Source organism: Castanea sativa, chromosome 11 (genome assembly GCF_040712315.1).
Source record: "Castanea sativa cultivar Marrone di Chiusa Pesio chromosome 11, ASM4071231v1".
Lineage (NCBI taxonomy): Eukaryota > Viridiplantae > Streptophyta > Magnoliopsida > Fagales > Fagaceae > Castanea > Castanea sativa.
The window spans coordinates 53092545-53109376 of record NC_134023.1 but is presented as its reverse complement, the minus strand read 5'-3'; the positions used below and the strand labels follow the sequence as shown (position 1 = coordinate 53109376).

At 32.7% G+C, this 16832-nt stretch overlaps 1 pseudogene; it reads left to right on the top strand.

Annotated features, from left to right (window-relative positions):
* Positions 1-9143: 9143 nt before the first annotated feature.
* On the top strand, positions 9144-16513 carry LOC142616715 (disease resistance-like protein DSC1; annotated as a pseudogene).
* Positions 16514-16832: the final 319 nt, after the last annotated feature.

The window sequence follows — 16832 nt, the reverse complement described above, 5'->3', positions numbered from 1 at the left end:
GTAAAAATGAAAAAAAAAAAAAAAAAAAAAATATATATATATATATATATATATATATATATATATATAGAGAGAGAGAGAGAGAGAGAGAGAGAGAGAGAGAGAGGGAGAGACCCTTTTTTGGTTTTTGAATTTTGGTTAAAAAATAGTTTTGTAGTTACGAAGTGGTGTTGCTACCCACATATCAATAATTTGCTACACTATTTCTCATAGTCTTATAAATTAACTGGTAATTTTTTTATAGTATTTTTAACTTGTTAGAATTCAAAATTGATCTCATTGTAATTATTGATTTATTATTATTAAAAAAATAGAATTTATTTAGTTGAGAATATAAAAAAGTGAAAGGATAAAAATGTTGAGAAGATACATAAAACAAAAAGTGAGAGAATAAATTTTTTTTTTAGTTTTTCATGATACGTATTTGGTACATAATATGTAAAATAATAATAATAATTTTTTTTGTTTGGTTACAAAGGAAAAAAAAGTTGATTTAAAAAAAAAAAAAAAAACCCTGGCAGCCATAGTATATGACTAAACGTCACGTCGTTTTACGTACTCTAAAACCAAAACCCAGAAGACCAGAGCAGAAGCTCTTTCAGGAAAAAAAAAAAAAAAAGAGCAGCAGGCAGGGCCCCTCCAAAGCACCAAAACAAATTCGCCTGGATACCCAACGTCTACAACAAACAGTCGATTTCTCTTTCTCTGGAAAATATTTTACTAAGGAAAACTAATTCATATTTATGACAGGAAGTTGGCGGAAAGTTTAGGCCGTATTCCGAGATTACGGGCGTGTGTGTCTACGTTGTAAAGAGCAGATCGAATGGAAGCGCCGTTACGGAAAGTACGACTGTACGAGTCCCCTGCCAAATTAATCTCGATCGTGGTTTGTGTTTCTTTCACAGAAAAAAATAGTAACATGTTTACAAGTTGTCGAATTTGTGTTGGAATATACAAACTAAATAACCCATTTGTAGCCCTGATTTGTTGAATCAATGTACTTTTTTTTAATATATGTTTTGCTTAATTACAAATTGCACTCTCTGATTTTGCCCAAGATTCAAGTGTCTTTTAACTTTTGAGTTTTGATTTATTCATTTCAGTTCTAACTTCTAGTAAAAGATTACGGGTGCGTTTGTAAAAAAACTATTAGGAGTTGTGGTTGCGAAACAGAGTTTTGGGTTTTAAAAACACTTTTTTAAGCTCCCAAAACACCTAACCAAATGAACACATTGAATAAAAGTAATGGTAATAAGACTGAAATAAATAAATTGTAAGTTATTGGACTGAATTGAATTTTGGGCAAAGTTTTTTTATTTTATTTTTTTGCTACTGGGTTTTGGTTAATCTAGAATTTAGGCATTGTGTTGATGTGGATGTAAGTTGTGCTAAGGAGCAGAGTGTATGCGCAAAATGCCGTTGCTGTGTGGGTCGTATAGTGGGAAGGTTTTGTTTGATAAATTTATTGCTTTGATATGTATTTATATATTCATTATTTATTTTGCGGGTGTATGAAATTTTGTTTATATGGTGTTTATTATTGTAGAGATTCTTCAGAAGTAGAGGCCAAGCAAAAATTGCTTGGTTATTTTATTTTATTTTTTCCCTCTCCACTATGTCAAATAAATTGTATGAATAGTGCAGATAGGGCTTGGTTTTGCGTGTTAAAAGTTAATGGATTTGGTGATTTTGTTGTAGGCCATTAAAAATGTTTGAGAAAAGAGACTGGAGCACTCTGCTACGTGCAGTAAGCTCTCTAAAGCAATGTTTTTCAGCTATTTGATATTTTTTTATAAGGCTCTGGCTCAAATGCACTTTTGATCCGTTCAGTTCTTTCATTCTTTCATACTTGTATAGTGTATATAGGTAATGAAATAAACTTCATCTCAAAGTAAATAGTTAAAAATCAACATTCTTTAAGATATGGAACTACTTTTTGTTATTCATGAAATCCTTTTATCATCAATGTTATACTGAGAAATAGGTAATCATGTTGTAGCTTCTAAATTTTGATCATACATAGTGACATATTCCAAGAGACTGTAATTGCTGCGATACTGAGCTTAAATAGGACAATGTCTCTTTCGTTATAAAATTTGTAGATTATAATTGGCAGTTGTGTTAATTATGTGTTGGTCTTTCTTGGACCCCTTCCATAAAAAGAAGTGTTAGGAAAATTAACTTTAGAACTTTCAAACCCTTTTTGTTAACTGACTCTTAGTTGAGCTAATTTAATGTAGGCATTCAGAAAATACTTATATCATGCAATATGTAGAGAGTAGGAAAATAATCAGCTTTCTAGACTACTGGGGAATTGGAGCCTCCATTGATCAGATTAGTTCATTTTATACTATTAGTGAGACTAAGATGACTGTACTCCTTTCTTGTCTGTTTTATTGGACAAGAGATAAGATACAAGTTGTAATTTGCAATCCCTTTGCCTGGTAGGCTAAATTTGCTTACAGGTTCAAGATGACACATGACACATCATCTGTTTACTTTGAATGTTATTTTGCATTATAAATTCCATAATGATATGGTTTTTGCATTTATATAATATGTATCATCTCTCTTTGCATTTTATTATGTGTTTACATGTATCTCTGATTGTGTCACCTTTCCCAGTTTTTGTTTTATTTACGTATACTTCTAGCTCTTACGAAGTTGAGCTTGTTTTTATGTGCATAGTTTTGGATTATTATCCCGTGCCGTGGTACTTTACTTATTGCAAGGTTCAACTATGCCAATGAGTTCTATCTCAATTCATATTTTCTTTTTACATAAGAATGGGTAGATGATGTGGTTGTGGGTTCAAAACCTACTTGTTACTTCCATTGAGCTATAGCCAATAACTCAATTGGCACTTCCTCTTCAGATAATAATGGAATGAAGGGTAAGGTCGTGGGTTTAAAACTCACCAGGTGCATGTGAAACTCACCAATCACCAAAATAAAAAATAAATAAAGTACTCTACTGGCTATTTTTGTGATTTATGAAAAGAAAAAGGGAAAAAAAGAAAAAGAGAAACTATGCTAATAAGAGTGCTCTATACTTGTTCCCTTTACTCTCATGCTTTTGTACCACGTGTGTTTTCTTTTTGTTTAATCCTCCCTCCCCCCCCCCCTCAATTCCACCATATGAACAAAGATAAATCTAAAAGTTTAGAGAAATTGCAGCCATTGAAGAAAACGAGGCTGGGGAGTTAATTACCAATGTCTCACTCGAGGATCATGCTGAGCTAAGTACAAATGATATTGGTGATGAGGGAGATAAGAATCTAGGTTTGAATTAAGGCGTGTGAACTCCCAATTCCTAACAACGACATGTACTAATGTATGTGGTTCGTTACTATCAAAACTCATAGAGAAATGAAATATTTTGTTACATTCATGATATGGACACATATTTAAAGCTTAAAAAATACGAAAATTTTGAAAAATTTCAAGAGTATAAAAGGGAAGTTAAAAATCAATTAGGAAAGAATATTGAGATACTAACGTAAGGTCATGTAAGATAGTATGTCTTAGAAGAGTTTAAATTCTATCTGAATGTGGCATAAACCCCTTGAATTACGCCACCAATAATATAACGCCATATCAGCCTTTAACTAAAAAATTAAATACATCTTTCTACACACAATCCTATTTCAGAAATCAAAACAAATCAAAATCTCAAACCTCTTCTTTCTATTGTTCAAGTCTTCAAGAACAAAGAAGAAGTACACCTAGCACCCACCACCCATGCCGCAATATGCCACCACAAGCCGCAAAATTTCCTGCCATTGCCATCGCCCTTTCTACTATCCCACTCTCCACAACAACAACAACAACATATGCTGTATATGGATTAATTGGGGTTTGAGGGTATGGGTTTTCTTTGGGTTTGAAGGATTTTCAGTGGCAATGGGTTGGTGACTTGGTGGTTCATTGTGTGTGCAAAGATGGAGATAAGGATGGTGACTTTAGAGTTTGATGATATCCAAAACTTATGGTTTATTTAACATGTTTTGTAAGATTTTTCAGTTGGGTCACTTTTGAATTGCTTTATTTTAGAGGAAATTTAGGTGGGTTTATTGTATTTTTGTTGTATTTTGGGGGTTTCATGAAATGAGTTTTGTAAATTTCATTATTTGTATATAAAATTGGTGTTCAAACTTCAAAGTTCCTTATTTTTATTTTTATTTTTGTTGGAGTTATTGAGGTTTCATTCCAACTTTTGAGATTGTTGTGGGCTGGAAATCGATTGGGTACTATTTACAAATTTAATTTAATATTGGTTCAGATTTGTTGTAGAGAAAGGGAGAGAAGATTGGGCGGTGGTGCTGGATAGGTGTTTCTTGTAAGGAAGAGATGAGATTTTATTTTGACTTGAATGATAGAAATTAGAAAGAAGGAGATGGGATTTTATTTCTGTGAAATGGCGTTTGTTTGTAGCATTGCTTCCTTGTATGAGCAACGTAATTTTTAATTGCTAATACAAGGAAGCAATCTAAAATGGAACATACAAGAAGGAGGTTACACAAGGTTGTATTAGATATGGATCCAGAAGTTTTTCACACAGAAATCACCATTCACTCCACCCTTAATAGTATCAAGATTCTCATTCAAAGGGCTGTCCGTAATTGCATTCTTCTTCTTGGAAGTTTAGATGCATTCCATGAACATACAACAAGGCAAGGTTCGTATGAACACCCTACTCAACCACTAAAAAAAACTGTACTGTTTTGTCTTAATCTGAGTAGTGATCATGCTTGTCTCTGCTTAAAGTCTCTCCCTTGTTTGGTCTTGTCACATTTGAATCTTGTTCATTAGATTGGTTGGTGAGTTGTAGCAAAGGTTGTAATGTCTTGACATGAATCTTTAGACTCTCTGTGTTTTTCATACAAATACCTGAATTACCAAAAAATGAAAAAAGAATGAGCCACATATTGCCGAGTGGGAAAATAAAAAATAATGTCTTCTATGTTACTTATCCATAGAATTTGGGTTTCCAAGGAAAAGAGATGAAAGGGAAAATTTCCAGAATTTTCAAACTCTGTCATTAACATATAACTCTATTGCATTTTCTTTACCCACAATAGACATGATGTTATAATTTACAGAGAGATCATTGCACATGCTAAAAATGCTAGTACAGCTTTTCAATGAGTTTGTAAAGTGCTTTGACACAAAGTAAGATTATATGGCCTATCACTGAATTTTGGATCCTAACCAACAGCTCCAATTAATCAATAAACCTGAGGCCAATCGTGGCCAACTGTCTTGAGCCCATGCTAAAAAATTCTTGCACTATTGACTGATATTAAAAATTTCCTGCACTAACCAACAAATCTTTTGACTGATATTAAAATTCCTGCACTATGGGTGTAGCATATATACGTGTTAAGGTTGTCAAAATCGGGATTTTACGTAGGGTCGTGGGAGGTAGGTGGGATCGTAGATCGTAGATCGTAGGATCAGATCATGGATCGTAAGATCTTACATTATTTGAGAAAAAAAAAAATTAGTATGTTAAATAATTACATAAATTATACATTTGTTGATATAATTACCATTCATCACTACATCAATTTGTAAGTATCATTTAAACATGCCAAAAATCTCAAAATGTGACACTCTATTGAGATATTTTTTATTTGGGTCCAACTAACACTCTTTCTTTATTAGAGTGGAAAAAATTGGTCTATTAGGATTTTATTTTTCATTTAAGTCCAACTAAGCCTTCTGTCAAGTTAAAGAATATTACAAGAAACTAAGGTCGTTTGGGATCGTTAGAATCATACGACCCTACCGATTTTGAACGATTACAAAGATTCTTGAAAGATCTGAATCGTTTTGGGCAGGTAGGATCGTAAAATCGTAGGCTTATAGGATCCAAAGATTTTGACAACCATGATACGTGTGAATGAGTTCATTGTTTCAAAGAACACTGATTTAGGCCAATGTTCAATCTTTCTTTGTCCTAAAAGTAAGATTTTACCATCCATAGTTTGTCTTTTATTCCATACTAACATATGCTTCATAGAACTCAAAATTCATTAGATCAATAGCATTATACACCCAACAAATAAAAAGATTGGAAGAACTCAAATAAACCAGTACAACTTTATGAAAATCTATCTACTTCTCTCATCACAAGATAGAGTAGATACATAAATCTAAATGACAAGGTTTAAAGGCAAATTTTCAGAATTACATGAAAAGTTAGTATCTCGAAATCCATTTTGGAAAAAAAAAAATCAAGAGAAATAATCCTGGAGATCGTGAAATGTAGGATCTGACAATGATTCCAGTGGCTTGGGTGGCGGAGTGAATGATTGGACAATGCTACTAAAACAATTAAAAATTTCAGCAGAATTTGCTTTGAGTAAACGATTGACAAATCTCGAAATCTATTTTGGGAAAAAGAAGAAATCAAGAAAAACTAAAACTTAAGCGAACTTGCTGAAACAATGAGATTTTACATTTTAGATTTTTTATTATAGGAAAGGATGAGATTTGGGTTTAAGTTTGTTTTAAATTAAATTTCAACAAATTTATATATTACTAAAACCTGAAGCGTAGTGTTTAATGTTATTGTGCTCACATTGAGCCATATCAGTATCTACGTTATTATCCTTTTTCTTTCAATTTTCTTATAATTATTTTTTAACATTTACTTTTTTTAATAATTACACTTTCTCCAATCTTTCTCATGTCTTTACCTTTTCCTCTTCCCACTACCTTCAACCTTAATATCACTTTTCATCTTTTTTTATTTTGTCTCTTCAACTTTCCCTCCTTTACCTTTTCATCTCTTCACTACTATCAACCTTAATGTCACTACTCATCTTTCCATTAATTTTTCTTTATTTTGTCTCTTCATATTCATATCATCTTCTATAAATTTGTTACTCTCTTTCATTTTTTGCATAGTTTCCATCACAGAAAGGTTCTTTCTCCCTCTCTCTCTCTCTCTCTCTCTCTCACACACACACACACACACAAAATAATTTTTGTAGTTTTTTTTTTTTTTTTTTTTTTTTTTTTCACTTCATCTCTGCTTAAGTTGATAAAATTTTGTGTTTGTTATAACTCTACGTTGGGTTTAGGGGTGGCAAAATTTGACACGACCCGCGAACCCGACACGACACGACACGAAATTAGCAGGTTATGGGTTGAGACTTAACGGGTTCGTGCCATATTCGGGTTGACACGGCTAACCCGTTTAATAAATGGGTTGGGTTAGTGTTGAACATATAGAACTCGTTTGACCCGTCTGACCCGTTTAATTAAATGATATTTTACCAATATACCCTTCAAACTCTAGGTATATGAACTTATTAGTTGTTGTGATTTATATTCTTTGACATATTGTGATTGATTATTTGTGATATTGGGATATGCTTTAATTTTGAATGATTATTTGTGATGCAGTTACTCGTTAGTTTTGAATTTTATATTAAAAATATTTATTTGTTTGTTTTTTCATTAATTTTTATTTTTTATTTTGATAAAATCTGATAAACAGGTCGACACGACTGACCCGTTTAATAAATGGGTCGTGTTAGGGTTGAGGAATCTTGACCCGTTTAATAAACATGTCGAGTTAGTGTTGACCTATGTAGTCGAATACTTATGACTTGACACGACACGAACCCGACACGCGAACACGAATTGTCACCCCTAGTTGGGTTGGTACAATTTAGTTTTGTGTTTTAAGTTTTTTTTTTGTTCTCTTTAATTGTTAAATATTATATATACTACTGCGTTATAAAAAAAATTTAAAAAGATAATATATATTATTCTATTACATAACGTGATTTGGGTAATTTGGTATTTATTGTTATATATATATATATATTTTACTTTTTTAATCTTTTCATCTTATTTTATTCAATATTTTAACTCAGTCACACCCTTCATATAATTAAATTTATTTATTTATTTTTTTAATTAAACATATAATATTTTATTTAAATTTAAATAAATTAAATTATACTCACTTTTTTTAACATTTACACTTTCTCCAACTCTCTTTCCGTTCACATTTTCATCTCCCCACTACCCTCTCTCTTAATATCATTCTTCATCTTTCCCTTTATTTTCTTTCTTCTTATTGTTATCCTTTTAGTATAAATTTGACATTTTCTTTTCCATTATATGTATAGTTTTTCTTCACAAAAAATTCTATTTCTCTCTTTCTCTCTCAATTTTTGGTGATATATATATATATATATATATATATATATATATATATATATGTTTTGTATCTCTGCTTTAGGTTAAGAAATTTTTGTGTTTTTTAGAACTCTACCTTAGGTTGATGTGATTCAATTGTGTTTTAAGTTGTTTGGTTTTTTGTTTGTTTGTTTGTTTGTTTGTTTTTTTTCCACTTTGATTGTTAAATTTTATCATATTGTATTGTAAAGAATTAGAGATAGTATATAAGAATGTAATATTATATTATTACATAATATGAATTAAATAATTTGATATTTATTTACAGATAATTAATTTGGTGTTTATTATATCCTTTATTTTTACTTTTTTTTTTCTTCTCATATTTGTTTATTCAACATTATTATTATTATTTTTGTTGAATTAATATATTAGATTGTATATTTTTAAAAAATAAATATATTAATTTGAAAGAATATGAAAAACCATCTATTAACCAATAATAACTAAAACAATAATAGCTACCCTCTAAAACCCATAAACTTTAAAATCAAATTGCAAGTAAAAAAAGCACATCTTATACCAATTAAAATGAAAATCACAACCTTAATCGAAACTCTAATATCGTTATTGGGCTTCCGCCATCTTTGCCATCACAAGCGTGACCGCCATCTTTTTCCATCACTAGCGTGACCGCCATCTTTTGCCATCACCAGTGTGAAGGCAGAAAAAAGAAAGAAGAATAAAAAGCAACCAGAGTGAAGAAGAAAGAAAGATAGGGGAAAAAAAAAGAAAAAAAGAAAGAAGAAGAAGAAGCAGCTGAGCAAAAGAGCCCAGCGTGAAGAAGAAAAGAAAGAAAGAAAGGATAAAAGAGGAAAGAGAAAGAAATAAGGAAAAGAAGAAAGAAAGAAAGAAAGAAGAGACGTATCAGCCAGGAGAGAGAAAAAGTGAAGAAGAAAAAGATAAAAAGAGTTAGAATCTTAATTATAGGAAGCTTACTAGTGGTGTACAATGGCTTTGACTAGTATCCCATCGTCTTTTTGATCTCTCCCGTTGGTATACATGACATTGTCTGTCTTAGAATCTCAACTCTAACTCGCTTAGTACTAAGTATGTACCAATGGCTTCCTGCTCCACCACTGAAACCGTCCAATTATCCTTTTCTTCTCGTTGTTCTAAACCCCAACCGGAAAACGACGTTTTCCTCAATTTTAGAGGTGAAGACACCCGTAATAATTTTACGGACCATCTAGATCGTGCTTTGGTAGGTAAAAGGATTAAGACCTTTAAGGATGATACAAAACTTGAGCCAGGAAATCCCATTTCGCAGAAACTCTTGGAAGCAATCGAGAAATCAAGAATAGCAGTCGTCATTTTGTCTGAAAATTATGCATCTTCCACATGGTGCCTGAACGAACTTGTAAAGATCATCGAATGCAAGGAGAGAGGGTTGATAGTGTTGCCCGTTTTCTACCATGTGGAACCTAAGATTGTGCGGCATCAGAAGAAGACCTTTGCTGTGGCCTTTGCTGAACATGAAAACCGTTTCCAGAAGCAACAGGTGGAGATATGGAGAAAAGCTTTAAGAGACGTGGCCGAGCTCTCTGGAAAGACATTAACTAATGGGTATCACATTTTGATCTTCTTATATAGAGCATTTTTTCTGCTTGTTCTTACTGCAATACTTAATTACTTTAAATGTAGTTGTTAAAAGGTTGACGTTTTCATAATCATAACAGCATAAAAGGATTACAGTACTGTGATATGGTGTGTGAGTTCTGAGTAAAGAAAAGCGTGTGGGTTTTTATTTTTATTATTTTTGGGCCATGAGAGTTGAGACACATAATGAGAAAAATTAAGGTTTTGGGTGCTACAACTATGAAGAATTGTATCTAGAGTGACTCAAGATCTCAGTTGAGTAAACTTGAAAATGATTTTTAACTTGTTTTTATAGGAGTGAATTTATTTGGAGTATACCCATGGTTTTCCCCTTAATAGAGAAGAGTATTTTAGGTAAATGTTTGTGTAATTGTGAATGATTGATCTATTTTCTTATTTTGACTTGGTAATGTTGATTACAATATCTTTTTGGCTAGGTAATGTTGGTTATAAATAATACTACACATCAAACACTCCGAAAGTATACATTCAAAATAAATAAGTGTATCCTCAGATGCAAGAGATCCAATATAAAGTTGAGATCCTCTCTAAGATATGTAGCTCTAGAAGCAAAATTTAGGTCTAACATACCCAGGGCCTACAAACCCCAATAAAAGTAACTAATGCCTCAATTTTGTTTCCCTTTGGCTAGGTGCATGAAGTATTTTGGTACCAGATAATAACGAAGTATCGTTTTTGAGAATATTGCTGTATATATATATATATGTGTGTGCGCGCGTTTATATTTATTTATTTATTTTATATATTTATAAACACATACTTTAAAATTCACATATTTTATAAGCTCAAATAGCCTAAGTACATTAACCCATATATTACCATGTACAACATGTTTTATAATATTTTAAATTTTTTTAACATCTTTTAATTGTATTTTACTGCAATTGTGGAAATATCAATACTAGCTTAAACATCTGAAAAATCATTGTTTCAGGCCAGTACATCCCTATATTTGATGTGGTATATTTTTAAGGAGTACCAGTACTAGTTTAACTTAGGTATAGAGTAATTCATTGTAACTTAACTTGATTAATTCCTTCTCTTTCATAAAAAAAAATCACTTTTATTTGCTCTATAAGTTCTTAGAGAGAAAGAGAACAAAAGTTAACAGCTATCTCTTTTTCAAAAAGCCAAATTAGAATTTCAATTAAATTTAAGTAGTTTTCTAAAAAATAAAAAATGAAAATCCATATTCGACAGTATAGTCCCTATTGCTTCAAGTTTACCTCAAAAGGCATGTTTTCTGTTTTAGAAACTAATAGCCCTAGGATTTTACCAAGCAAATCAAGCTTAACTATCTAGTTTAGTTCAATTTTAGAGCTCTCTTTCTGAGATGAAAATTCAGAACATCAACGTTTGCATCCCTAATTGGTTTGTGTTGACACAAAGATTTTTGGTATGTCTTTCTTATAGGCCTGAGGGAAAGTTTATCCAAGAAATTGTTGACTGGATATTTACTATATTGAAAGATAAACGTTCAATTGTTTATGAAGATGGTTTTGTTGGAATAGACTCTCGTTTTGAGGAAATGAATTTATTTCTAGATATGAATTCGAATGATGTCCGCTTTATTGGGATATGTGGGAAGAGTGGAATGGGCAAGACAACTCTTGCAAAATTTGTTTTTGACAAGATTTGTAATCAATTTGAAGCTTGCAGCTTTCTCGAAAATGTCAAAGAGGTTTCTAAAGCATGCGGCTTAGAGACTTTACAAGAGCAACTCCTTTGTGATATAAGTAAAGGAGCATTAAGGGTAAGGGAAGTGAGTAGCCGAATCCAAGTGATCAGGAATATACTACGTGATAAAAAGGTGCTTATTGTTGTTGATGATGCGAGTGAAAAAAGACATTTAGAAGCATTAGCAGGGAAGTGTTGGTTTGGTCCAAGAAGTAGAATCATAGTAACTACTGAAAATAAATGTTTGTTGAAATGCTATGAAATTCGGACTGTATATAAGGCTGATGGACTAAATGATGACGAAGCTCAACAACTTTTTAGTCACAAAGCTCATTGTGAAATAGATTTTTTGGATTTGGGCAACGATTTTGTCACTTATGCTCAGGGCAGTCCTTTGGTTCTTAAAGTTTTGGGTTCCCATTTGTGTAAAAGAACAAAAGAGGAATGGGAAACTGCTTGGAATCAACTAAAAGAAATTCTCAATGAAGATATTCCGGAGAAACTTCGAATAACATATAATGGATTGAATGAGTTGGAGAAAAATTTATTTTTGCATATTGCGTGTTTCTTCAAAGGAGAGGACCAGAATCGAGTAGCTGCTATACTAGAATCAGTTTGCTACTCGGACGATAATATAAGGAAGCTCATTGACAAATCTCTAATTACCATTGTAGGGGGGAAATTGTGCATGCATCATTTAATACAACAAATGGGTTGGAAAATTGTGTGTGGGGAATCACCGAATCTTGGAAAACGCAGGTGGTTGTGGGATTGTACTGATGTCCTTTATGTATTAAAGAACAATATTGTAAGTGTATTATTATATAGACATAAATTTTGAGAAGTATATATTTCTACCATTCATTCAAGTTTTTGCTGTATCTTGCCTTACACTAATTTTGTTATTCTTGGTTACTAGGGAACAGATCGAATTGAAGGCATGGTGCTAAATTTGCCTCCAAATGATGAAGAAGAAGAATTGAATGCTGAACCATTCTCAAATATGAATAAACTAAAATTGCTCAAAATTTGTAAGCTGCAACTTCCCTGTCTCAGTAATCTTTCCAATGAGTTACTTTTGTTGGAATGGCATGATTATCCTTTGGAATCATTGCCTAATAGTTTTCAGCCTCCTGAACTTGTTGAGCTCATTATGCATCACAGCAGTATTAAGCAACTTCCAAGTGAATTTAGTGTATGATTTTCACTTATGCAGTTATTATTATTATTATTATTATTATTATTATTATTATTATTATTATGTACTGATTGCTTAATTTTCTACATTTACTTATTGTTTTATGTCAGAACTTACACAAGCTAAAGCTCATCGACCTTAGTGACTCTCAAAACTTATGCCGGACTCCTGACTTCAATGGATTGCCAAATATTGAAAGGTTAATTTTTCAAGGTTGTACAGGATTGCATGCGTTGCACCCATCTGTTGGAAGTCTTGAACGACTTGTTCTATTAAATCTAAAAGACTGTAAGTGTCTTGAGAACCTTCCGCATGAGATCAACTTGAAATCTCTTGAAATTTTAATTCTATCTGGCTGTTCAAAACTCAAGAAGTTTCCAAAGATTGGGAGAAACATGACAAGCATGTTGGAGCTTTATTTAGACAGGACTGCCATAGAAGAAATACCATCATCAATCAAGCATCTAACCAGCTTGACTTTATTGAATCTTCAAGACTGTGAAAACCTTTCAAGTTTTCCAAGTGTTATTTGTAGTATGATCTCTCTTGAAATTCTCATTCTATCAGGATGTAAGGGTCAACCACCAAAAGCAAGGTATTTGAGTGGGCTCATTCCTGCTTTATCCTCAATCAGTACCGCCCTCACTCTTCCCTACACCTATCTCATTGATCAACAATCTCAACCAGAGCCCATCAACCTGTTGTTGCCTGAGTCGTTCTCAGGATTAAGCTCTTTAGTATCTCTAGATCTCAGTGATTGTAATCTGTTGGACGGAGTTCTCCCTGATGATCTTAGCTACCTATCCTCACTAACATCTCTGAATTTGAGGAAAAATAATTTTACACACTTACCTGATAGCATTTCTCAGCTTTTAAATCTCAAACTTCTTTTCTTGGATCATTGTAGCAAGCTTCAATCATTGCCATATCTTCCATTAAGTACACAATTTGTTTCAGCACAAGGATGTACTTCGCTTGAAAATTATTCAAATCAAGTTGTCGTATGGACTTCGGATGCAGCAAGATTTACTTTTATTAATTGCCATGGCTTGGCTGATGATGAAGAAGGCAAAATTGCTGATGTTCCTTTGCTAAATACACCCGTCCAAGCATTGTGGCAAAGATACATGGAGGTCTCTCTCTCTCTCTCTCTCATGTGCGTGCACGCATTGAACATCTTTTTTACTTGTCTTTTAATATTTACCAGGACCAAATCCATCAACTTAAAGGCTTTTTCCTGGTTGGACCTCAAACTGAAATTTCAGAGTGGTTCAATAATAAGGAGTGCGGGTCATCTGTGCAAATCCCATTACCTCCTAATCTATTCAATAACAGAAGTTGGAAAGGGATCGCTCTATGTGTCATTTTTGTAGTCCCTCCAAGTTTGAAAGATGTTTCTCCTGGTCGGGATTCAAAATACTTTCATGAATTTATTTGTCATTTTGACATGAATGGCGTTTCTTTAAATTGTCCCCCGGTCCTTAAGATTCCTAAAGAAACATTTGTTGGTTCATTTGGACTTTGGCTATACATATCACATGCGAGGATTACAGAACATTCTGACAAAGGGAGTTACTTCGGCTCTGTGATTAGAGCCACAAGTGGGGATATTAAGATTAAAATGTGTGGTGCACGTGTTCTATATGAGCAAGACATGATAGAGTTTGTACAAAAATCAAGGCAAGAAAATTTCAGGAGCTGTAATGACCTTGGTCAAGTTCATGAAATATTCATAGAAGATCATATGAGCAGTTCCCAAAACTCTGATCCCAAGCTAAAACAAAAGCTCAATTCACTGCTTTCAACATTGTATCAGGTCTCTGCTTATATCTGAGGAAACTCCATTTTACCTGAAAACTTATGGGTTTAGGCCCAATTATGTTTTGTTAATTCCTCAATTTATCTACTTTTTCTCTGTTTGAGACTTTCATTTACAGGTGTTTATCCAACAACATGTCAACTCAGTAGTTGTGAAAAAAGTTGTTAAATTTTTTTTCCCAAACTTGTTATTTTTGTAAATGTTTTTCTCTCACCATTCTATTGAACATTTACGCGCCATACATTTGTGTATTTTACAGGTAGATTGGGCACAAAACCATTTGTATGATTACATCTTTCATCAGATTGCAAGTCCACCATGCTGGCTCGCTTGTAAAAAACTTGGGCCCTCCATAGAAATGCCGTTGCCTCCAGATGTACATGATCCAAAATGTTTGGGGTTCACTATATATGCTTTGTATGGTATTCAAATGCAATCAGCTGGTTTCAGTTACATGCTGGATTTAACAATTTTTCTTCTCTCTAGTGATAAAGTTTCTTTGGCACCTTACACGGTCTTTCCCCTCTCTAGAGATGTTTCTGATGAGTCACCACAAGATTCACAACGACTTGTGGTATTTTACATACCACGCCGGGTTTTTCAGTTGAATCAGTGTAGTCACATTGAGGCTTCATTTAAAAGCGGTGACACAGCTGTGCAATTTGAATCGTGTGGAATCCGTCTTGTATATGAGCAAGATGTCGAAAAGTTTGTGCAAGCACTTGTTGAGTACATGTTAGGGAGTCCAGATTCCAATCACCAATGTTTTTCCGAACGTCTTTCGCATCAACTTGTAATGTTGCAAGACTGCAACCATGAAAAAGATTATTGTTGCCCTTTCTTACCAGAAAGGTTAAAATTAACTGGACAAGTATTTTGTTACCGCACTTAAATGCAATAGATATGAAATTTGTTTTTTGCTACTTGCAGGAGGCCTAAGCCCAAGCGAGTGCTTCTACGAAATAATGAAACTATGCAAGAGGAGTCTACTTCAAATCAAGCAATTGCTGCAGGCACTTTGAAAAATTCAAGTCCAGGCTCTATTAATTTAGGCTTATCATTTGGAAATGGGCAATGTGGAAGTAGGATGTCAGGCAGCCTTGAATGTTGGATTAAACCATATTTGCAGGTCTCTCTCTTTCTCGTATGTATTTATATCTACGTCTATATAATATTAAAAATCTTTTGCGAGCATTTTGGGACCACCTCAAAGAATTTCTCTTTGTAATAACCTTACACCTAGGGGTCAAACACTCACAGAGATTTAAATACCTTTGTTTCAATATAATAATAAAAAAAAAATTTAAAAGTTGAAGAATAACATTTATTGTTGTTACACTTATGTTAAGCCACATTAGCGGTCATATCATCATTTTCTTTCCATCATTTAAAAAAAAAAATATAAAGATTAATTTATGCAATAATGTATTATGCCTTTATACATTCTGAAAACTAATTATAATTTACCAATAATGATAGGACCATCATTTTTTACTACCACGAGTTTGCACATTCTTAAAACCCAAATGTAACTTATAATAGAAAATACATGTAATAGAATTGTGCCATATCATCTACTTATTTTCAACCTCTTCTTTCTCTTTTAAAACTTTTCTTCTTCCTATTCTAAAAAAAAAAAAAACTCTTCTTCTTCTCCTTATTAGTCCATACCTACTGTTAAACTTCATCCAATCCTTCCATTCCTTCTTTGCCTCTTTATCACCCCCACTTCGCTATACTTTACTGTTATATTTCTCTGATCATTTCCTCCTCCTAATATTTTGCTCTTCTTTTTTCTTATCTTATTTTGTATAAATTTTGTATCATTTCTCCCATTCATTCCATATTTTTCTCACAAAAAAGTGAGCACTCTCTCTCTCTCTCTCTCTATTTTTTTAAACTGTCTTTTTGTGGATTTTTGTTCTTTCTTATAACTCTAATTTAGGTTGTTGGTTTTTTATTTTATTTTTGAAGATTTGATAACGTCTCTATGGTTTTAGCAACATGTTCAATGCAATGAAAGTGATCTTTGTGTTTGGAGTACTCAACCTCTCAAGGATGTTCAATTAGAGAGGGTTAAAAGACTAGGATTCATTCTCTCAAGGTTTTTCTTGGTGTTTTAGCGGTCATCTTCCTTCTCATGAAATTAGGGTTGAAATAGGAGGAACACGAGGGAATGGTAAGACTTCGTATAAATTGTCAACTATATCCCTCTTTTGTTCAATTTAAAGAAACAAATATAAATTGACATTATAAAAGAAACATTGATACTTTCAATTTTTTTTAATAAAAGGGGAAC